General features: G+C 37.9%; 1 pseudogene across 1 annotated transcript; it reads right to left on the bottom strand.

The window, feature by feature from the left end:
* Positions 1-23,227: 23,227 nt before the first annotated feature.
* Positions 23,228-24,887, bottom strand: LOC100951923 (annotated as a pseudogene). Its single transcript, XR_001161625.2, has one exon. The product of XR_001161625.2 is annotated as a 5'-AMP-activated protein kinase subunit gamma-1 pseudogene (transcript).
* Positions 24,888-25,693: the final 806 nt, after the last annotated feature.

The raw sequence follows: 25,693 nt of genomic DNA, 5'->3' as shown, positions 1-25,693 counted from the left end.
GGTTATAATTACTTTTTCCCTGTTACTTCTTTATAGTTATATTTAACATTTGTGCATTTTCCTTCTCTTTTTAAGAATTACATTTTTTTTTTATCAGATAGCACTAAAGTTTTCCTGCTAGTGGTTCATTTTTTTTTTCCACTATGGTCAAAATTGGTGAATTGTTCAATGGTATTTAACTTGTTAATGCTATTTCCAAGTATTAAGAAATGTCTATTTTTCATGATAACTAGACTTGAGCCATTGAATGAATTTTCATTACCTAGAATTTGGAAAGTTAAATGTTTTCACTTTTAGGCTTACAGAGGTCACATACATGATATGTGGTGAGTTGACACTCTTAATTATAGATATAAGGTTGACTTCATGTGAAAATTTTTCTTTGACCTAGGTCGTTAGATACAATGGTGCAGGATTTTACCAGATTCAGTGCTCAGAAGTCAGGCAAGCCCAGCAGCAGCAGCAGGGATAGAATTATCTCCACTGATAGGTGACTCTGAAGAGCCAGGTGCCAGGTGTCCCGGGGCTTCTTTTTGGCCCAGGCTGGATTGGAACCCACCACCTCCACCATATGGGGCTGGCACCTTACTCCTTTGAGCCACAGGCACCGCCCTCCAGGCCTTCTGATTTGTTGTGAGCTCTCGGTGGAAAGCTCAAGTTCTGGGATATCCACCATCTTTTCTGACTGATAAATTTCATGTAGGAGGGATATTATTGTTCCAGATGGTGTTTCAGCTTTGTGCGCACTAGCTTTGTAGACTCCTGCTGTAATTGAAAATTGGTTTTATTCCAGCAATTGACAAAAAAAATTAGATTAGGTTAACTACTCTTTGGTTTTAGATTACTGATAAAAAGTGCTTTCATGGCTATGACAAAAGAAATTGAAATTCAGACTAAGTGGTATCCCTGGGTGCATTTTCATTTAGATATTTTCCCCAGAGGTTTTTGCAGCATCATGAAATGGCATTCAGATAGAGAATTTTCATACAACCAGGCTCATTGAAATTTTGATGATCTTTCAATCCATATTCTTCCTTATAGTGTTTTTATAGAAAATGACCTGGATACTTGAAGTCACTGAAAAGATGATGATATGAAAAAAGTTAAGAGACCTTTATTAGTTTATTTGCATTGTGAAAGTGTTCATTGTTTATTATTTCTAGGTTTTCATGAAATGAGAAAGCAATTTTCTTGAAGGGAGGATTTGCTTGCTATCCCTCCAGATTGTTTTCTCATTCAGATTTTAAGCATTTGGAGAATAAAATGGTCATGTAAAATGCTTATTATATTTGGCAGGTGATAAAAGTGGTCAATTAAAGTCAAACATTGAGCTATAATTGTTACCAGAACTTACAGGGTGAGATTTATGAAACTTCAGTTTCTCGGTTAAAATCTCCATTAAACATCTGACCACTTAGAAGAGGATAGGGTCCTCCTGTACAATCCTGACACCAGGAGCTCAGTTGGTGCTTTGCACTCAGAAAAGGACGGATATTCCTAGCTACTGGGACAGAGAGTGTGTATGTTCTATGGCTCAAGGATTTGGGCTGAAAATGGGGAGGAAAAAGCCCAACCTTGGAGCGGGAGGAGGTGAAGTGATTTGCCTCACCTGGGACTATCCTGTATGTATTGCATGCAGACATTTGTCCCACGTTCCTGAGGAGTTTTGTGGATGTATGTCCATCTGTGAATTATAGCTGTGGCTCATTTGAACTAAGGTGAAAATTTTCCTGATATTCAAAAAAAAATTAAAACAACTCTGTTCCCATTCTGTCCTTTTGATTTCTAACCTCTGCTCTTTGGGGAAATGTCTTCTGAACCATGTTCTGTCATCTTCTGCCCTTTCTCACTGTCTCTCAGCCTTTCCTCGTCATCATAAATTATTGCCTGACATTAACGGGGTATTTACCTAAAATTGTAGAACATTTTCTGGAATAAAGCTGTGCCACCGTATAAGGATTGGCTACTCTGAATAAGGGCCAGTGACAAAGTATCTTGTTACAAAATGAGAAAAATAAAGATAAAATTGCTCCTAGATGACTCATTTTTTTCTTTTGTCTCATATGACGTACTTCATCACTTTTGGTATTAAAATGGTCATCCTTTTATTAAGTTATTAATTTTCATTTTTAAGTTATTAAATTTATTCAATAAATGGTCAATATTGTCTCTAATTGATATAAGCAGAAACAGCCCAAAAGTGAGCCTCCAATTCTAACCTCCAAATTTACGGTTTCATTCATATAAGCGTCTGGAAACCACTGATCTAGTTCAACTAATTACCCAAAAGAAACCCCAGCAAGTGGTAATATAGACTTTCTTGAAAACCCAGCCTCATGGATTACCCATTATGCTTTTGGACTCTCCTAATCAATACAAGTGTCCCCCTTTATATTGGATCTAAGTCTAATACTCTAACTGCAACTTTCTTTTTATTGAGACAGAGTTTTACTTTGTCACCCTCAATAGAGTGCCATGGCGTCATAGCTCATAGCACCCTCAAACTCTTGGGCTTAAGTGATAATCTTGCCTCAGCCTCCCAAGTAACTGGGACTACAGGCACCTGCCACAATGCTTGGCTATTTTTTAGATATGGGGTCTTTCTCTGGTGTAGGCTCATCTCAAACCTGTGAGCTCAGGCAATCCACCTTCTTTGGCCTCTCAGAGTTTTAGGATTAACTTTATTTAGAGCCATATTTGCTATGTTTAATGTAACATTTCCCCAGTTGTCTTCCACAGAGCATTAATTTTGTGTTATATCCCAATAGATACTACAAAGGAGGGGGGAGAACTACAGTCCAGTTATTTCTGGAAACTGTAACTCAAACAATAGATTCCCTAATTTTGGTACCTCAGAAATTCTTTTGGGGGGCAAAATATTTGTTGTGTACCTACTACATGACTGGCATTAATCTACCCTGGAGATATTTAAGAGGGAAATACAATAATCTGGGTCTTCCAAACTTAATCATTTTTCTCTTTCATATTGATGCTATTTGGGCAGCAGTAAACCATTAGACAAGAGCTATTTTCTTTCTCCCTTCTTCCTTTCTTTAAAATTTCTCAAATTAAACATAACCATTCCTTTAACGCTTACTCAGTTACGTGATTTTCGGGCCCTTTTACTCTATCCTTGGCATGTCTTAGTTTTATCTTTGCTTCTGTTGAAAATACGGTGGTAACTGAAACACAAAGACCAGTTTTGGTCTGACCTAGTGCATACAGCATGGCTGCTATCTATCTTCTTCTCCTAGGAACACTTTTTATTTATTTATTTATTTTTTTGTAGAGACAGAGTCTCACTTTGTTTCCCTCTGTAGAGTGCTGTGGCGTCACAGCTCACAGCAACCTCCAGCTCTTAAGCAATTCTCTTGCCTCGGCCTCCTACACCTGTGGGACTACAGGTACTCACCACAACGCCCAGCTATTTTGTTTTTGTTGTTGCAGTTTGCCTGGGGCTGGGTTTAAACCTACCACCCTTGGTATATGGGTGCAGCACCCTACTCACTGAGCCACAGGCGCTGCCCCTCTGTTTTGTTTTTGTGGATCATATCATGTGGTTATCAAATACTGAACAAAACATATGTAATAAGCACATGCTAATACCAAGCATCATCTTATTAGGGCTGGCGCATCAACCTGTCATGTCGTGATCTTTTTGGGAATTTGTTAATTCAACTTTCAAAGAAAGATACCCATTCAAGGCTACCTCAAGTAAGGACAGACTATTGCAAGGGATAACTCTGGAAACAAAGAGGAGGACAAGTATCTTAGCCACATAGTGAAGCTCACAGCACTGCAGAAATGGCCCCATAGCCACGTGTCAGAGGAGATGCTGGGACTGCTGTACCTTTGGGCCACATGTAAATAAGAAAGTGGTTCAGAAACCAGAGACCAATTAGAATGTAGGGATGGGCTAGTGACTGTCATCTCATTGCTCCCCTCCTCCCTCCCAGGAGCAATACTTTTGATTTCTCCTCTAGTTCTCTGGCATTAATCTATTCCCTGATGTCTGACTTTCTTTGGGATCTTCTGATTCCACTCCTGCTACCATGCCCAAGTCTTGCTGTGTGTTTGTAGCTCAAGAGTCAGCCCGGTCAGTGCATTGCTGATTCTGCCTCACATGATAGCTTTCTCTCCCTCAGTCCTTCTACCAGAGCAGTTCTAATCTCCCATATGGCTCACACAACAGGTGTGATTTTTGAGCATTACTATATTTAAGCTAATCAAGATAAGTTTGCCATGAGTGCCACCACAAAAATACTAAGTAGGTTAGTGTAGAATTATGAGAAGCTCTTAAAATGTGGTCCTGGGCTTGCAGAATCACTGTCACCTGGGAACTTGTTAAAGGCTCCATCCAACCCTACTGCATCAGAAATTCTGGGGATGAAAGTCAGCAATCTGTATTTTGTTCAGCTCTCTAGGTGATTCTGATGTATGCTGAAATTTAAGAGCAGATGGTACAAAAATTACCACTCTAGAATCTAGAGTTATAGATTTGTGGTGTGACTGCCAAAAATAATAACTTTAGATAATTGATATGCAAAAGATCTTTTGGGTAATATTAACTAAGTGTCAGCTGTTTCTTAAATTTGTTTTTTGACAGGAGGAGAACATTATCAGCATATAGGATCATGCTTTTCCCCCCATTACTTGTGGCATTTAATTGATATAAATACTGGACCAATTTTTGATATGTAATTTTTGGTTTCTTGATGTTTAAAGTAGTCGAAGAGGCATGTATATTGCTGGAGGCCATCCCTGCCCATTTTGGTTCTCGTGTATTTTTTAATATAATAGCTTTATTGACATAGCATTTGCTTGCCATATAATTCACCCATTTAAAATGGTTTAAATGCCCATCAACCCATGAATGGATTAACAAACTGTGGTGTATGTATGCCATGGAGTACTATTTAGCCATAAGAAAAGATCGAGACTTTATATCTTTTGTGTTTACCTGGATGGAATTGAAATGCATTCTTCTTAGTAAAGTATCTCAAGAATGGGGAAAAAAGTATCCAATGTACTCAATACTAATATGAAACCAATACATAATCAATTACACACCCCCAGGATAGGAAAAAACCCACAAGTATAGTCTAGCAAAGAGGAAGGAGGAAATCTAAGAGGAGTGGAAGGAAGAGGGAGGGTGATTGGAGGTATCTCACCTAACATCCACAATGTGAGTGGAACATCCCCTGGGTGAAGGACTCAACTACAACTTGAACTTTATTTTAGAACTGAAAACTATGTAACCTAAAAATTTGTATGCTCATATTAATTTGAAATTAAAAGAAAACAAAATAAAATATGCAATTTAATAGCTTTTAGCATATTCACATAGTTTTGTATTCATTATCACAATTTTAGAACATTTTTAGCCTCTCAAAAGAAATACCCTTCCTTTAACAGTTATTCCCCACTTCTTATTTCCACCCCATTCTTCCTCCCATTCCACCAGATGCCCCCCACATACATCTTACACAACTGGTAATCTACTTTCTGTGGCTATAATTTGCCTGTTCTGAATCTTTCATAATTGGCATCATACAGTATGTGCTTCTCTGTTTCTGGCTTCTTTCATTTAACATAATGTTCTCAAGATCATTCAGTACTTCAGTCTTTATTTCCAAATACTATTATATTGAATGGATATACCACATTTTATTTATTCCTTCATCTGTTGATAGACATTTGTTTCCATGTTTTAACTGGTATGAATAATGCTTTTGTGAACACTCACAAGCAAGTCTTTGCATGGACATTGTTTTCATTTCTTTCATTGTAAACTTAGAACGGGAATTACCAGGTCTTACGGTACTCTGTGTTTAATTTTTTGAGAAACTTTCAGCCTATTTTGCAAAGTGACAGTAGCATTTTTCATTCTCACCCTCAGTGTGTATGTATTCTGATTTCTCCATATCCTTGTCAGCATTTGTCATCAGTTTTGATGATAGCAATCCCATTGGATCTGAGTAATATCTCACTCTGTTTTTGATTTTTATGTCACAGATGATTAATGATACTGACCTTCTTTTTGTCTGCTTATTGGAAATCTAGTAGAAGAATATTATTCAGATTCCTTGCCTATAATTCAATGTGGTTATCTGTCTTTTAGTTACTGAATTATAAAATTTATTTATATATTCTAGATGTAGGTCCTTATCAACATATGATTTCCTGGTATTTTTTGGGGGGGATAGTGTCTTGAAAAATCAAATATACTTCCTGAAAATGGAAGGATTAATGAGAGATAAAAATATTAATTTTATTTTCAGTGAAACAGTGTAGCAACAATCACTGCCAGGATAATTCATCACCAGACATACCTACTATATATGCAGGGTATTAAATTGAAAGATCTTGGCTGAAAATTGTTGAGAAATCTGGTGCAGAGTTGTGAAAGAAAAAAGGTTTCCATGAAGAGGGGTTAGCTAAATAGTGAAGCATTCATATAGTATGAGAACTAAATGTGAGTTAGTAAATTGTTAACTTTTACCCCTGTTATTAGGGATACAGTTTCTCTGAACTGATAAGGTGAGCAGTACAAGAGATTCATGAGTGGGTGAGAGTGGTGGAACTCAGACAGTGTAGACCTGCCTTCATCAGACTGGAATGTGACGAGTAGGAGAGAGGAGGCTGCTGATGAGATGGAAGCAGGGTTGAGGAAGAAGAAAGTCTTACAAGTGGAAGAATTGGAATGTGTTTGAGACAACTGAAAGTTTATAGAAAGCGGTAGAATAGAGAACTCAAGGGGAGCAGTTTGCTAATGGCTGTTGGGCCACCTCTTGAAGTTCTTCCATCTTCCCCAAAGGAGAGATCCAGACAACCAGGTCTTACCTTTACTCTTCACGTGGGCCTGTCCATCTGAGTGAGGTCTCTAAGCTTCATCAAATCTCTTCTTGTAATGTATTAATTAAAGTTTCTATCAAATCATCAGGGTTGATTCAATCAAGAAGAAATGTTCCTTATTATAAGATATTCTGTATTACTGAGGTTTTATTATTTATAGTGACATCCCACAATTAAAGAAATTTATAGTCATACCACAACTCTCAGCAGCATATAAATTTGTGAACTGATAACCAATGTTAATCTCTTGGAGCAGATTTGCAACAAACAACTATATAAACATTTCTAACTTATGAGAGTCCCTCAGCTGATCTCCCCTTTGGCTTATGTATGATGCAATTTCAATATCTCTGTAATAAATGTATAGAAATCAGACTTTTAGTTCACCAGAAATCAAGAGACATTCAGTCCTGGCTCTGCAGTTAATAGCTCTGTAACCTTGGTGAAATCACATTCTCTCTGTTCCTTCCTTGTGAAGTTACAAGGAGAACATGAAATGAAAAGTCCCCTATCGGCTTTGGTAGTTTGTGAACCCTTATGTAGTTTAGAGTGGAACTTTCTCTTTGTTTACTAAGCCAGATCACCAAGTTAAAAAGAGTAAAAAGCAGCATCCCAATTTAAAGATGAGATGTACCATAATGTCTTCTTTTCTCATTGCTGATTTCTTCAATTGGCCACAAGTCATCCAATCCAATCTTTATAGTGTTTCCTTCCTTCCCATCCATGGATTCCTTCATATGTAACTGTCATGATGACCCGGAGCTGCTTGCTGGGTTGTCCCCATCACAGGCTTCCTGGGACCTTGGGGTCTGAGTGTGGACTGCGAGTATGTTCACTGTTCTCCTGTCCTGCAGCCCAGCTCTGCCAGAGGGTCCCAGCAATCTGGTATTTTCTTCTCTACTTCAACTTCTCACATCCAGGTCTGTGAATCACAGTGTATTCTCGCTTTGGGGTGTGAGATTGTAGGAACTATGGGAGAGCTTTTCATACTGTGCACTGTGCTAGATGCTCTATAACGTAATCCCCCCAAATCTTTATACCTATCCTGGGAATTGACTAATTACAACTTTATAAATGAGAAAGCTAAGGCTAATTCAGGTGAAATAACTTACCCAAGTTATTTCCCTACTAGGTGGAGGGAAATAGTTTAAAGTTCTGACAGCTAATATCCTAAGGTTTAGCCCTTACCTACTCTGATTTTGTGGATCTATAGTAACTCTAGGGAGGAGAAATGCTGAAGGAAGAGCTTTAATACTCCTTTAACTTTCTTTTCTGGATGTCTCAAAGAGTAGGGAGGAGGGAGACTTGAAGAACATGAGAAAAGAAAGATTGATAACCATAACTCTGGAGAACATGTTCATTCATTTCAAGGTGTCTGTTTTAATAGAAATCATGTTTTCCAATTGTTAATAATAAATGATCATACAGGCAGTTGTCATCCTTTGAGTTGCTTGTGAAATGAGGCAAGAACACTGTTGATCAGTATTTTAATTAGGTTATAGCAAAAAGTTGCTTTTATATTTCTCTGTGTAAAATTCCCATGAGTTTTACGTACTTAACATCACTGGTTTCTATACCTCTAGATTTATTTTCAGCACCTGTAATAGGCCATGTTGTATTGGTTTGGAAATGTGTTATTGATGACATGTATTACATCCTCTAGGCAGCTACAAGATTACATTAAAATGAAGCATTACTTGTAAGCCAGATGTGTGCCCTTGTCACTGCATCACTGGAAATACCGCATTATGAAGAAATTGATGCAATGCTCACAAATCTATCAAGATTATCTGCACATGTGTGTTCAAGACACAGAGAGCTAACCATTACTTTGCTTTATAGAAGTCAGAAGAGGGGCATGTATAGAAGGCACATTTTGGCCAAAAGATTAAATGATGATCAAGAAGGAAACTCAAACTTCGGAGTCTGGTGATAGAGACAGATAATTGGATTTTAAATACCATACCATAGGAATCATCTACATTTAGTTGTACTGTATTTACCTAAAGGGTCTGAGCCCATAAATCATAGCCAAATCAGAGCTACCTTGAAGCAGAATTCTTTTATCCCGTATCACTTAGGATTTCAAAAACAATCCTATAAAAGTACAGAATGAGAAAGACTTGGCATAATATTAGCTCCTCAGGAAAAGACCTAGAAATTTCCATTTTCCATAAAGTCAGTATACACCCAAAGTGTGATGAGCTCCCATACCTGTTATAATAGGTGGCATTAATAGAAGTATGGAGGAAGAACAAACTGGCAAGTGGGAAAACGTCATTAGTCTGCAGGGATAGTTAATGATATGGACAGTTTGGTGCTTACTGCTCACTACCACATTAGAGAAAAGGTTGGCAAAATGAAGCCTGTACATCAGGGGCAAGTACAAAGATGGAACTGTATCTGATAAGGATGTTTCAATCAAGTACAAAGATAGAACTGCATCCGATAAGGACGTTTTATTAGGTAACTTTAAGACCCATGGGAGGGCTTGGCACCTGTAGCTCAGGGGCTAGGGCACCAGCTACATACACTGGAGCTAGCAGGTTTAAATTCAGCCTGGGCCAACTACAACCAAAAAATAGCTGGGCATTGTGGTGGGCACCTGCGGTCCTAGCTACTTGGAAGGTTGAGGCAAGAGAATCACTTTAGCTCAAGAGTTTGAGGTTACTGTGAGCTGTGACGCCATGACACTTTACTGAGGGTGACATACTGAGACTGTCTCAAAAAAAAAAAAAGACCCATTGGAGCTTATGATGATGATGATATCATTAATGATAACTAATATTTATTGCATTATCTCATTTAATGTTCTCACAACCCAGTGAAGTAGGTGCCTTGTTATCACCCACTTCATAGATAACAAGGTACACATGGGAAGATAAGTGTGTCTCTGAAGGCCGCAGGGTCAGGGAGAGCTCACGCCCATGTCCTCAGTGACAGTGCTATGCTGCATCAGACGTAAACCGTTGACAGTCCTTAACAGACTATCCTGGGACTGAAACACTTTGTGGACGAAGGAGAGTGACTTTATAGGAAATACAGCTGCAGACCTAGCCATGGGGTTACATCTGCAGACGGATTACCAAGTCTTATGTGAGACAATTCTCTGATAAGCAGAGTTGCTCAAAACGTGGCAGGATCAGCTGTTCTAGATGTATCTCCAAATCTGGGGAAGCTCTTCGCCTTTGGTCTGCTCCTCATTTTGTTTCTTTTACTATAGAAATGGAGATTTCCAGTTGTCCAGATAGTAAGAGTTGCCAAAAGCGTTTGCTGTTGTTTTAACATCCCTAAATTCTTGACTCAAAACAATATTAAAAAGCATTTTGTTATTTCCCATGCTAGCTCCAGACTGGACACCATATATTTTTTCTGAGTTGGAAATAAAAGGTTTTGTTCAGAAATCAAAACAAACAGCCTAGGGCAGGACTTAACAGCTCCTTCCTAGAAGAATGATGGCTGAAAGCTTTCGTTACCTTCCCTGGGACAGCAGTTACAGTCTGTGACAATTACCTAACTCGAGGCAGATGAATGACAAATTCCCCTCCATTCTTTAATAGCAACATTATAAAAGCAAGTTGGACAAAAGACTAGAGAGAAAAAAATTCTCATTGGTACTTCGCAAATATCATATGTTCCATTTGCTGCAATCCATAGAAACTATTCTGGTAAAGATGCACACAGATCTTAGTTCATCTTATATAAATATTTTAAAAGCCAAAACTTTATTATATAATGCTGTATTATGTAATTATAACTAACATTTGTTGAGCACTCAGTATGTGACAGGCCCTGTTCCAAGAACTTTATATTTTACTGCACTGAATCCGCACACCAACCTGGGGAGCTGGGAAATGCACAGAATGAGAAACTGCCCAAGGTCACACAGGTGTCTAAGACGTGAACCTAGGTGGTCTTGCTCCAGGGTCTCCACACATGATCAGGTCTCCAGGTGACCTCTCATTCTCTGGTTTACCATCTATGAGAGAGGCAAAATACCACTCAGTATCTTCTCTGCTCCCATCCTAAAGTATCTTCCTGCACTGTAGGGGCTGGAAACGCATAAAGCACCTTTGTGAGACTCTGTTTCTACCTGTGCTCTAGGCTCTGCCAAGTAGATTCAGTTCTAAGATGTGGAGCGTGTGCCAATGAGGTGCAGGCCTGCAGTCCTGTGCTGCTGGTCTGATCTTTGACATCACAGCTGCTGAGCAAGGGGTGGCAGCAGCAAGATTTCCTCCAGAACATTTTTACGGTGTGGGTGGGAGCTTCTGTCACTGCATACTACCTTCAACCAACAAGATCACATTCCCTACTAATGAGGTCCTTGGGGCATGCCAAGGACTTCAAGCCTATTAGTTCAGGGGTGTCTCTGACGCTTAGTGTCCTACTAGTACAAGCAAGTTTGACTAGAAGGCCTGTAAGCGAGTTTATAGTTCTCTGACTTTTAAGAGACAGGACGAGAATAGGGCAAAGAAGAGAGAGAACCTTCAAACGTTTGCTTTCAGCCAGTTTTTCCAGAGAAGCCATTTCTTCCACCTCTGTGTTAACCATACTACACAAAGCATTGCATTTCTGGAAGAAAATGGGCCTCTTACAATACTAATAAAGAAAAAAACAATAAGCACTGTCTTAAAAAATAATAAAATATAATAATTCAGGAGGGCTTAACCAAGTACTGTTTATTATACTGGAGAAGCAGTAATGGAATGAGGATTTCTCTTCTCTCTCTTATCTTTTGTTGTTGTTCTGTTTTCTGCCCTCCTCTAACCCCAGGGTAAGAGGAAAATGAGAACTGTACGAAGCTTGTAAGGATAGGTGGATGTGGCATTGTCAGAGCCCTCCCTAGAGAGGGAAAATAATTGAGGCCAGGTTGACTTTGAGAGAAGGAGTCCTGCAGATTTCACTGAGGTGAAGTTCAGAGGAACATAAGATAAGGTTGGAGACAGGAGCTAAGAAAGAGCTTAGGAGAGAGGTTCCCACCACGTGGAGAGGCTCACTGTTTTTGAGCAGACTTGATAAAAAGCTCTTTAAAGAAGATGAATATAAAGTTGGTAAGTTGGATGTTTGGAGAGTGGAAAGAGAGAAGAAAGAGCGGCTCTGAAGCTGCTTCAGAGATCTCACCTGAGGAAGAAGCACCTGAACTATGAAGCCAGAAATGGAAGGGAGGGGAGTTAGTGAAAGGGCACTGGCCCACGTTAGGAAATTGTTATGGAAGCTGGGGGTGGGGGAAGAGCTTTCCTAAGATGGGAACGCACATCAGCACCATGCCACCAATATATAAATAAGAATAAGGACGCGCAATACTATCAGATTCGAAGATTAGCTCTCCTTGAAACATAATTTCAAACCTAATGTTAGTAGATGGAATATAGGAGGGTGCAGCCACAGACAGACCACATTCATTCTTTCTAGTTGTTAGTTAGTGGAGCTTCTCTGAGAAGCACCCCTCACCACATTCCCGAAAGCTGCCAGGAATTCCGTGTAGACATAATTATGTGTTCCAGTCTGCAGGAAGAGGAGCCCCACACTCTTACTCTCAAGGGTCTAGAAAGGAAGTCATTCTTCTGAGATCTGGGGGTGTTTCTCTGGGTTATTAATCTATTTTTTACTTCTGTTTTTTATTTTCTTTGTAAATCTTTATAAAGTGACACCATAAAAACCTTGGAACGTTCGGCTGATAACGGAAAACCCAAAGATCCCAACCAGAGCTCAAGATAACTTTTTATTTCATATGGAAAATTTTGTGAATAATAAAAAAAAGATTTTCAGTCTAGGGCTGCATTTCTCCTAGAGTTAATTTCAAGTGGATCTCAGAGGATACAGAGCAGTCGTACAAAGGCACTCACTTTTCTAAGTAACGGGAGGGCTCAGAAGGTGCTCCTCGGGGTCCAGCGCTTCAGTAGTGTGCATGAGATCAGCAGTAAGGAAATAACAATTTATTTGTCTCCAGGGGATTACTTTGTCATCTTAGCCATCCTAGAACACATTATGAACAAGGAATTAAGTTTGAAATTCATTTTCATCCTAAAATAGATATAGCAGTGTCTATTATGTAAAGCATAGATGCTTTCCATGGGCCAATCCCCCAGGAGAATATAACATTTATTGTACATCCACTATTAGAAAGCTTAAGTTGTGGCTTCTCGGGCCATAACAGATTAGAATGAACCAAATGCAAGGGGGAGGGAGAGGTAGCAGTGGCAAACACAGTTAGTTCATTATTAAGTAAAACCTAGGAGTTTCACTTTAAGAGTGGATGAAGATGAATATAATTCTGTTTTCCCAGTATCGGAAAAATTATTTAAAGACCTTGATGTCAATAAAAATACTTGACTAACCTTATAGCAAGTGCTGGAACAACAGTGTCCCCACCCCCTGCCTGTGTATCTGGGTCCATCCCTGAAAGACCTGCAGCCTTCACCCTTGGCCTAGTGCTGTTTGTACCATCTTTTATCCCAAGGTTTCACGGGACTTTAGATTCTTTAAGTTGAACTTTAGTAACAGAGGTCTTGGGAAATCCTACCGTTTTATTTTCTCACACCTTGAGGATAGGTTGTTCCTACTTTAAAGGCTCGGCCTTAGACCAATGAGCTAGGCTGGAAAGCTGACAGTATAAAATCCTTTGGTCTTTCAGTAGCTGTCCTTGCTCAACTCCTCCTTCCATTCTCTCCAACTTTAGAACTTTCCCTGGATCGCCTCAAAGATCAAGTGTCAAAAAACTAGCTTCTAAAGCCACTATCCAACTCCTGAGGGTTGGGAGTGATTATTTAATAGTCTCTAAAATCAGAGTCCAGTGGCTCTGGAGTGAAAGTTCAGTCTAGACCCATTTTTTATCCTCATCTTTCTAGTAAGTAATGAAGAATCATAGTAATCCATAGACCTCACTGAGACAAACAGATTCAAAAACTTCAAAAACTCTTGGCGCATCCCTGTAATATAACACAGAGTGATAATTGATATTGTTAAAGATGACCCTGAGTCATTATGAAAGGTTAAATTGTCCCACATGAAATATAATCAAACAATGGGCAAAAAGGCAAGGAGGAATGGAATACTTTCTGAGAAAATGCCCATGAAAATGTTTTAACACTATAAGATAGACAGGTTTAAGTTAATTTAAGAAGTTAAATTCTATGAAACCTTCATAGACTGTTGGTGCTGGGTAAATGAATCTTCTCTGTATTTAACTATATTTCCTCATGAGAAAAAAAGTAAACACCCAAAGTAAAATATAAAGTATTATATCCCTACCAGTCCTATGATGCCTATGTTTATAGGCCTAAATGAGTTTTTAATGGACATTTTAAATCTTTCTTGAGTAATTCATTGACTAATCCATCTCATCTGTTTGGAAAGCTTATGAGAGGCTGAACATAACCATTTTGCAATTATTTTAAAAATTTAGACCTGACTTATTGGAATTGTGTTCACCTCCTGAAAAGAAGAAAAATCTTAATCTCAGTAAAACTGATATCACTGATACACATTTGATGACAAATGCCTTCATATATTAACTAGAAAGACAAATCTTTCGAAAACTAGAAAGACAGGGAGCATCACTCCCTTCTGCATATGGCTTAGCTTCATTCGCTCTTGGATTCTAAATCCATCGACCATAAATGTACATAACAACCACAAATTTGTAATTTCTTTCTTCACAATTTTTACTTATTCATAATTTTTACCTCAGCAGGATTAACATATTTATTCTTTAATGTCACAGTAAGTGACACACATTCATGTTTAAAGGTTTCTCTATGATAACTGAGGTTTTATATATTTAACAGATATTTTTACTAGGAAGGCCATAATGGAAAAAAACCACCCGCCTTTCTGGAGCTTACATCCCGGGTGGCAAAGGAGGGGAGGGTAGAAAAATAGCTTATGTTTGTATAGTGCTTACTCTGTGTCAGACACTGTTCTGAACACTTTTCATATGTTAATTTGGTTAATTTTCACAACAGCTCTAAGAGATAGGAACTGTTATTACCTGCCATGTTATCCATGAAGAAACTGAGATGCAGAGAGAGCATTTTCCAAGGTCATACAGCGAGCTAGTGTCAGGACAAGGCCTCAGACCCAGGCATTCTAGCTTCAGTTGTGTTTTCATAACCATTGCACATGCTGTGTTTTTATGTTTCTATTCTGCAGAAATATTTTAATCAGAACTATGTGGGAAGACCAAATAATGCAGCAGAAAGTTTTGAGTTGAACCAATTGGAAAAATAAAAAAGGTTATTTTGCTAAGGGTAACAGTAATAAAAATATTAATCATTTCTGTTCCAGGAAACCTAAATTCTTCTATAAATCAGTATGTACTGATTGCTCAAGTACAATCATGCAAGGATTCTCCCATAGAGTTTGGCCTTAACAGAATGATTCACTATGAATTTCAGTAACGAGTGCCTGCAAAGTCCAGCATGGGCAGCTCCACTTGAGAATGACTCATTCATTTCTCTTAGGATTATTCTTATCCTCGATGACCAACAAGGTTCAAGAGGAATATGAAGAAAATTGTGAAGTCAGGACTGGGAAAAGGGTTCCAGATTTTAAAATACGAAATTTGAAGTCCTTATAACACATATAAGTAAGGGTGCCCAGCACGCAGTTAGAGAAGATCAAGATGGAGCTGAGTTGGTGAAGAGAGGAGAGATTTTCCAGGTGAATTAAAGCGTAAGGAAGGTCGCAGAGGTAGAGACATGAAAGAATATTACTAGAGTTAAAGAATCTGTTGAAAGTTTACATTGAAGAGTGAAATGAAATAAGAAGTCAGTGCCAAATATGTAAAAGCTATAGTTTATGATTTGCATTGATGATGTTTCTGACATATCACCATTAAGAAACTGGTAACAATAAAACAAAACAGTAATAACAGATAGGAATCTCATATTATTTACCCTAGAAAAGCTGCAGAATGTGATGTCCTAAAATTTGCCTGCAATCTAGCTATTACCCTAAACCAGGTAGGTGTATTAGAAATAATATTTGAAAGATGAGGGCAAATGTGGGAGTAATTTCCTAGGAAGAGTAAATATAGCTATGATATTTCTTCACAGGATAGATGTTATCACATAATAGATGTGCCAACCCAAATGGCATTGAATCTAAACAAAAAAACAGCTTGCTTTAAAAAAAATAAAATTTTTCTTGCTGTGCAAAGCTTCAAAACAATTTCCCCAGATCCCTTCAGAACCATATTCTCCCTACCTAGGAGATCTGAAGGACCCGTGACTATTTCCATTCTTCTCTCACTTCTCCACTGAACTTGGAGATTATTTTCCTTTCTGAGTCAGAGTTTCCATATGGTCTCTGTTTCTTTCCTCTTACATAGCAAGCTGATTACCCAAAATCTTTTTACTATTACAGTCTGTACTCTTTAACTCTAATTGGTCTCACAATGTATGTGACAAGGAGAAACTAGCGGAAACAGATGGATGAATATTAGTTTATCCTTACTACTAGAGAAATAACACAATTTTCTAATGGTAAATTGATTAAGTCTTTGTATATCACAAGCTACAGCAGATAGTTATTCCTTACCTAGCTTTCTACAGCATTCCTGGGCTCAGATAATCCCCAAACACAGTTAAGAATCATAACCTAGCTACCAATTTATAGAAACGCTTTGAATTTTTCATTCAAACTACTAATTTACATCTGAATACAAATAGAAATCACATAGTATATAATCTATTATTTTTTTTTTTTTTGGTAGAGACAGAGTCTCATTTTATTGCCCACAGTAGAGTGCCGTGGTGTCACACAGCTCATAGCAACCTCTAACTCCTGGGCTTAGGTGATTCTTTTGCCTCAGCCTCCTGAGTAGCTGGGACTACAGGTGCCACCACAATATCTGGCTATGTTTTTGTTGTAGTTTGGCCGGGCTGGGTTTGAACCTGATACCTGTGGTATATGGGGCTGGCACCCTGCCCACTGAGCCGCAGGCACAGCCCTGTATAATATGATTTTAAGTTAATGTAAAAGTTATTTCATTGCTGTAAGAAAAAAGAGATAGAAAAAAATGTATTATGTCTAAATCCTTAAAAATTTTCAAACACTTAAATGCTACCAAAATAATAATAAAGATTCTTTATTTTCTCATTCTAGAAGATCTTAATGAGTAATAAAATATATGTATGTAATATAAGGTGGATTAAATGTGCTATATTTCAGATTTGTAATCATAACAAGTACTTGACAGATTAGTAATTTGGGAATTTCTAATCCTGAGCAGTACTTGACAGATTAGAAATATGGGAATTTTTAAAAATGTAACTTTTTTAGTAAATTTTATATTAATATGCTATATACACTTCCATAATGATCTTTATATATATAGGTTTTTAGTATAAAATTATACTAAGTACTTGATAGAATTATATAACATATAGTTGTCATTAGCAGTCTGTATTCCTACATATTGTTACCGTCTAAACTACAGTAAGTTATTAGCCAAGGAAAAAGTAATACTTTTATATTCTTTATATAATTTTAACTATCTCAGTTTAAGATACATTTTAAAAAATACTAGAGCATACACTTCAGGAAAATAATAGAAAGTCATTTTTAGGGCGGCGCCTATGGCTCAAGGAGCAGGGCACTGGCCCCATATGCTGGGGGTCATGGGTTCAAGCCTGGCCCCGGCCAAAACTACAAAAAAAAAAAAGTCATTTTTAGTGGAATTTCTACCAAAAAAAAAAAAAAAGCAGATTATAATTATTCTACAGATTTACTGTTCATTCAGTGAGTACATGACCAATGACAGGTCATTTTGAACCACAGCATTTTACCTTAATACTTGGGGGCAGTGCATATTTCCAGGAATTGATACATTTTCACTCGTCAATCATGACCCATTCTTTTTGGAAGATGAAATCTTTAAAATTAAAGGACTTTTTAAAAGTATATGTTTAAAAGTATATTTAGTAAATATGCCACACATTTATCATAATGGAAAGAAAATAAATGATTTTTTTAAGTTTCTTATATAACATGAATCATATGCTTAACATAGGACTCAGCAATCTCACTCTTCGATAATTACCCAAGAGAAATGAAAACCATCATCTACATAAAGACATGTGTAAGGATGTCAATAACAGCCTATAAATAATCACTACAATCTGGAAACAACCTAATGTCCTTCAACTGGTGAATGGATAAGCAATCCCATACAGCTATACAATGGAATACTTACTACTCAGCAAAAAAAAAGGAGGAACTATTGACATTCGCAATACCATGTATGGATGTTAAATACATTTTGTTCAGTGAGGGAAGCTGGACCTGAGCATCTACATGTTGTGATTTCATTTGTTGTCATTCCGGGAAAGGTGTAAAGATGGAGAGCAGGTCAGTGGTCGCTAGGGTTTTGGGGAGAGGATGGTGATCCTCTAAAACCAGGGGATTTTTAGTGTGATGGAATTGTTTTGAATGCTACACAGGTGGCAGAAGTATGACTCTGCACATTTATCAAACTCCAGGGAATTGTACATCATGAGGGTGAACTTTAATATACGCAAATAAATTTTTATGAAGATCAACCAGGATGTCTAGGGATTTCCAGATGGGATGCAGACTGACAAATAAATCTAACATTTTTACAAATGTATGACAGAACCTCGCTGATGGTAATGGGAAAAAGTAATTTACCTAAATAACTTCAGAAGAAAGCATTGTTTTGACTGAAGAGTGAAAAGCTAGAAGTAAAAAGAACGGTGCTCTAGCCTATATTCTAGCTGGGAAATTTGTTTCTCATAGGAATACATATTAGCAATTTGGAAACTACACTGTATGTAGTATATATGTACATTTTAGATGATAGGATCCAGATTTATCATCCTCAGATTAAAGTTACAGATAAGCAAAGGGAACCACCTAGAATACATCCTGTATTGTTGAATTAGAGTCTGAGTCATCAATAGGAATTCATTTATGTATACATGTGAATATATAAACATATACATGGCAGATATATACACAGATACAGAAATAGAGATATGTGTGTACATCTATTTCCTAGTTCTGTCTACTGAGAGGGATGAGAAGCAGTCACACATAGTCGTGAAGAGCAGACCCAATGCCAAGGTCTTGGTTTCTAAACAGCACTCTCCAATAAAAGGAATTCTGGTGCTTTGAGAAATAGTTGATATTAGGACTTGGGCAAGGGAAATAGAAGAATCAAATGTAAGATGAATCCAGAGCATCTTACAGTGTGAAAAAATGAAGAATGGATCATAAAAAGGAAAAGATAAAATAAGAATGGAGCATGTCACAGGGGTACAGGGTCCAACCTGAATTAGTTCCCAATGGCCAAAGCTGGAACAATTTGATCAGCAAAATAAATAAAAGATAGTAGTGTTGGATTAAAATTCAAAGCATAAAATAAATATCTGTGAGTTCCTACTTATATAAATAATTAATTGAATAAGTAAGTAAATAGGGGAGAATTGACAAATCTCCTTTGCAGAACAATTTCAAATATTTGTAGATATAACCTCCTCCAGGAGGTGGAGTTCAGTTTCACTCTGCCGGAGAGTGGGTTAGATTTAAAGTTTCGCTTCCAAAGAATAGAAACCTGGCAGACGCCACTGTAACCAATGATCACAGTTAACACCACTGGTGATATGAAACATTCGATCACATGTACCCCCTGATATGATATGGGGAGGAGGGAACTCTCTCTGTGATACTTTCCCCAAACCCAAAACCCCAGTCTCATTATAAGGAAAACATTGTAAAGATTGAAGGACATTCTACAAAAGGCCTGACAAGTACTCTTACCTGTCAAACTCATGTAAAATAAGGAAAGACTGAGGATCTTTCACAGACCAGTGGAAACTGAGGGGCCATATCAACTAAATGCAGTGTGATGCCCTGAGTTGGACCCTTAATCAGATAAGGGACAGTGAAAAACTGGTAAACACAGTCTGGAGTTCTTTACAGGAACAGTATACCAAGGTTAATTTATTTTTAATTTATTTATTTTTGAAACAGAGTCTTACTCTGTCACCCAGGCTATAGTGTCATGGCCTCAGCCAAACTTAGAACAACCTCAAACTAACTCTTGGGCTTAAGTGATCCTTCTGCCTCAGCCTCCCTAATAGCTGAGACTATAGGTATCTACTACCATGCCTGGCTAATTTTTCTATTTTGAGTAGAGACAGGGTCTCACTTTGCTCAGGCTGGTCTTAAACTCCTGAGCGCAAGTGATCCTCCTGCCTTAGCCTCCCAGAGTGCTAGGATTATAGGTGTGAGCCACCATGCCCGACCCCAAAGTTGATTTCTTACTGTATTTTTGGCAAAGATACCATTGTTCTGTAAGATGTTAACACTAGGGAAAGTAGATGAAGGGCATATATCTATCATCTTTGCAACCATTCTTTAAATCTAAAATTATTTCAAAAGAAACTTTTTTAATTCAATCATAGGTTTACATTGATGCATTTATGGGGTTCAGTGTACTGGTTTGATGTACTACGTGAAATGCTTACATCGATCTGATTAACACATCCATCACCTCACTTACTTACTTGTGGTAAGACAATGATACCCTTTCTTAATAGTTTTGACTGAATTATTTGTATTTGTACTGATTTGGGACAATTCCAAAATATATTATTAAGTGTAAGAAAAAAACAGTAATTAGCAGACCAATCGGTATAATATGCTACCTTTTATTAATACTTTAAAATATGTATGCATACATTTTTCATACTGTATTGTGTATCTTGGAAAGTTTACTCAGAACTTGATGACACCAATGGCCTCAGTGTGGACTTACTTATAGTTGTGATCTAGCCCATCAGTAACTGCATTTCTGTGGCATTCCTTTTTCTTCAACTTGACTGCACATTAGAGTCATGTAGGGAACTTTTAAAAATACCAGTGTACCAGCCCTACTTCCCAGAGATTTGGATATAGTTGGTACAGAGTGCAGCCTGGGCATCAAAGTTGTCTTTTTTTAAATTATTAAATCATAGCTATGTACATTAATGCAATCATGGGTATAATGTGCTGGTTTTATATAAAATCTGAAATATTTTCATCAAACTGGTTAACATTACCTTCACAGCATTTTCTTAGTTATTGTGTTAAGACATTTATATTCTACACCTAGTAAATTTCACATGTACCCTTGTAAGATGCACAGTAGGTGTGGTCCCACCAATTACCTTTCCTCTACCCATCCCCCCCTCCCCTTTCCCCATATCCTTGGGCTATAATTGGGTTATAGCTTTCATATGAAAGCTATAAATTGGTTTCATAATAGGGCTGAGTACATTGGATACTTTTTCTTCCATTCTTGAGATACTTTGCTAAGAAGAGTATGTTCCAGCTCCATCCATGTAAACATGGAGATAAAGTCTCCATCTTTCTTTAAGGCTGCATAATATTCCATGGTGTGCGTATAGATCATTCTCACTTGTAGTAAGATTGATAGCTTCTGTTACAAGCAACATTTACCCTAAGGAAAAAGAACTGGTGGCCAGATGAGCATTATTTTGCCTGAAATGAGAGGGTAAGTGATAATAACTTTTTCTATTTTTAAGTACATAGTAGGTGTACAGATCACTCACCTCTTTTCCCTCTGGTGTGTGTTGGGTTTGAACATGCAGGAAGGGTGAGGTAACTTAAATGACTACCTGCAAATAGTTGACCCAGACGCCCACTTTACTATCTTTGAGTTATTCTCTTTGCTATTTGGGAATGTGTTCAATGGGGAGTGAGAAGCAGCAGCTGCTTAGGTACCACAGACCCCACCTCCCATGAGTCATGTAGTATTCATTCATCAGGCCACGTGGGCAGGACCTACCCTTGAAGCAATACAGACATCTGAGAGTAAAAACGTAGCTATTTGCTGTTCTTATTACTGCTTCACTGGTTCTTATTGTTCTCTAAAAATATTCCTTTCACATGCACTTCTAAGAAATTTCCCACTATACATAATCTCAACCAAATTGGATAACTAAATGTTACTTTTTCTCTATGGTCTTTATTTGCACCTGCCATAATGATTTTGGTGCCCCAAAGGCCACTTGAAAATACTAAAATATTATGAAATTTAATTGGAAGTAACCACCAGTTAGATATTGAGTCTACTAAATAATCTGAGTCAGTTTCCTTATCTCTGACAGACAATAATTCTGCAATTGTCTCAAAACACTTCAATATGTTCTTGGCAAGATTAGATGAATAAAGACAGTGAAAAGTACTGGGAAAATATAAAATAATTAGCTTATATATTTTTTATCATATTCAGTGATAAATTTGTGATAATAGCATCCTAGCATTCCATTATCATCATATCATCATCCTTCTCTCATCCAGCTTTCAGCTATTTACCTAGCTGGGAACAACTGAAATACAAATGAGTTGTGATAGTTCATCTTGGGCTTGACGTGTATAATCTGATGCTATCTACCTCATCTACTACAGCATTTTGTAAAGCTCATTACCAAAAAAGGGGGGGAGGTGTTACAGGGATGGATGTGAATAGTTAACAAACATCATTTGAAATAGAATTTCACTATTCCAAAAGAAGCTTTTTGGGGCCATCAGGCACTTAGTCTGTGATTAGAAGTCTTGTTTGACCAGAATAACTCGAGCCATAGAGGGCCAGGAATTCTGGGAAATGTAATTCCCACCTAAACTGAGCAGATGCAGCACCATGAGGCCCAGGCAGATCTGCTGCTCTCTCTGTTTTGAAGATGAGGAACTGGGATACCGAGAAGTCAAGTAAGTCCCTCCAGGTCACACAGCTGAGTAGTGGCAAAGTCAGGTTTGAACTCAGGAGATCTGACTCCAGATTACAAGCTCTCAACTCCTGTTCCATGTGATCTCAGTGATAAAAATAGGGTTCTGTAGAAAACCTGAATGCATTTTCTTTGTTTCAAGGCTCCTTGTTTCTGGTTAATCAGCAAAAATTCATCACCAGGTAGTTATATAAAGCAGTGATATTTCGTGTTCGTTCTGATATATTTTTGTCCACACCTTTTACTTTTTCTCATAAAGGCTCTGTTTTACCCTTCCAAAACTTACTTTTTTCTGAATCAATTATTTATTATCAGCCTCCCAATTGTTTTGATTGCTTCTTTATTATATTATGTATTTCTTAACAGTTTCCTATGTTGCTTTATTTAATGATCATTCAAGTTTATGTTCTTTGCATATATTTTATGTTATTAAAGTATGTATCCCCAAGCACCCTGCAACATCCTTAAGTCAGAATATTACTTACTTTTTCTTTATACCAAATACCAAAGTGTGCATAGTATATGCCGGTATAGTTTATTAAATGACCAATATTCCTGTGGTAGATACCTCTAGAATACTGGAAATGATGTTTATATTGAATATAACTATTTTTTTTTTTTACCATGACAAGATTCTTGTCATTTAATTAGATTTGCCATGAAAAGCAATAATCTTGGCTAATCACTGTGTCCTCCTCCTCCACCTAAGCCCCATCTCCCTTCATCTGCATGCAGCACAAGAACCCAAAGGCCTCCCTACATTCCTCCCTGCTCATATTATGGGAAGTGTCACTATGTTGACCCAGCCTCCTCCAAATGGCATGAAAGAGGATGAATACAAATACCTTTATGAAGAGTTTTTTTGTGCTATTATCTTTGGGTAGAGTCACGGCAGAGATGGAAGCAAAGGCAGTGTGAGGTCTGGGGATCTCTTAGAGATCAAAATTTGCCTGAGGGGCACAAAGCCCATAGTTCACCCAGCAAGGGGGTTATATCTAAAAGGACAGGGCAAGAATTGGCTAGCTTTCTTCTAGTATATGTGACAGGGTAAGGGCAGCTAAAAATCCATTCTTCTTCCCCCACTATGCCTCACATAACCCAGATAGAAGGGTAGGGGGCTCCTGAGCAGGGAACAGAGTCACAGTCCTCACAAGTTTCACCTGATTCCCAGAGCTTCTAGCAGTGAGTGGGGCACATCCCCTGGTGATACCTGACCCCTTCCCCCAGCTCAGAGCTTCTTCTCTCCACCTGTGAGCACCAGGGCCTGCAGGATATCAGACAGTGATACAATTCCCTTGACCACATCATTCTCATCCACTACGACAAGTCGGTGAACCTCTGCTTCTACCAGCCTGTTGATGATGGTCTCCAGAGTCTCATGCAGGTAGCACTTGAGAACGCCTTCAAAGTAATGGGATCGATGTTGCAGGGCTTTAGTCACAGACACATCTAGGTTATTATAGGTCTTTTCTGCTGCGAGATTGATAACATCAAACTTGGAGTAGATGTCCACCACACGCCCTTTCTCATCCACCACTGGCAGGGCTGAGACTCGGTGTTGAACAAAGATGCCCAGGGCCACGTAGACAGGGGTGGTAGTACGGACCATAGCAATATTGGCATAGGTGCCAATCTGTAGCTCTTCCAGAGACTTAGACATGAACTCTGGTTTAGGGAACTCTGTGATCTGAGGAGAGAAAAACAATTTGAGGAACTTCAGGATGCGTTTGTGGGTGAGGATGTACAAGGTGTTTCCTGATTCTGGGTCAATAACTGGTAGCCTGTGGATCTTGTTTCGAATTAATGAAGATACAGCATCAAACAAGCTGGCATTAGGAGAAATGCAGACAAGCGGTTTAAAGGAGTCCTGTAGGTACACCTCTCTCCATGTCTCTATCTTGTGTTCTTCTAGTTCATAGATCTGTACCAAAGCTGATTTATAGTAGCGATGCAGGATATTGATGAAATCAGTGATGGTCAGCATGCCCACAAAACTTTGTTTCTTACTATCCCACAAAGGGGCAGCTCGTACACCATTAGTCACCAAAGCAAAGAAAGCTTTCTTCACCTGCAGGGATGTATCAAATACAACCAATTTGGAGCTTGTGGGAATCAGGTCATAACAGCGATGAGACTTCATGAAGGAAGTATACACACTATTGTTGGATTCGGAGGTCTCTTGAGGATGCTCATTTTCCAGAGCTGGGGAACTATCTGGAGAAATGACCGTCTCCATTGCAAGAGGAGCAGGCTAGGGTCGTTCGTTTTAGGAAGCTTGCTTCGAATATAACTATTTTCTATATACGTATGGCAAAGCTATCAGTTTCAACTACACTGGTTTTATTATTCCGGTTTAATGTCTATCCTCCTAAAAATGCCACCAAAAATGAAGCAAAGGCAATGAATAGTTTTGGACTGGAAGACTCCCAATGTTTCTCCAACACTAGCAAAATTATTTATTTCAATCAGTTTCCTCTTTTTCCAGAAGTATTAAAATGTTCATAATAATATTGTTCAATACTTATTTTTTAATTAACATAAATTGGTCTTGTATTATGGTTTTATAACCAAAGTTGGCAGATTACTTTAGTGACTGAAGTACTGAGTTATAACGTCCCATTCAGATTGGGAAATAAATAGGACTTAAATTTGTTGTGTTACAAAAATAGAATGTCTGTAATAAAATATCTTCATAACAAGACTGCATTCTGAGTCACACTTAGAGACAGAATAGTAATTGTGATGTATAAATAATGCATGCTCAACAATCTCACAATTCTGTTGAACGGATAATGGCAGAGAGAGAAACTAGGTATGTGTTTAGGGGGATTGATTGATTCTTTTTACTCCTTTATTTAACTTACATGGTTTAGTAGTTGCTATTCAGAAATTTCAGTAGGTTAGCATGTATTATGGTGAACAATAAATTAAAGAAGATGGAGAATTAAAAACAGATGGAAAATGAAATATTTTTTAAAAAGGTAGTTTTACTTGAAACTATTTGGCAAACATTTCCCAAATCTTCTTGTCACCAATTTTTCAGTCATGTTCCTTCCAAGTTCCTGACCGTTTTGCCAAACCAT

Source organism: Otolemur garnettii, unplaced genomic scaffold, assembly GCF_000181295.1.
Source record: "Otolemur garnettii isolate 467f Iridium unplaced genomic scaffold, OtoGar3 scaffold00004, whole genome shotgun sequence".
Classification (NCBI taxonomy): Eukaryota; Metazoa; Chordata; class Mammalia; order Primates; family Galagidae; genus Otolemur; species Otolemur garnettii.
The sequence above is the reverse complement of the archived record's forward strand: the minus strand, read 5'-3'. Positions and strand labels throughout refer to the sequence as shown.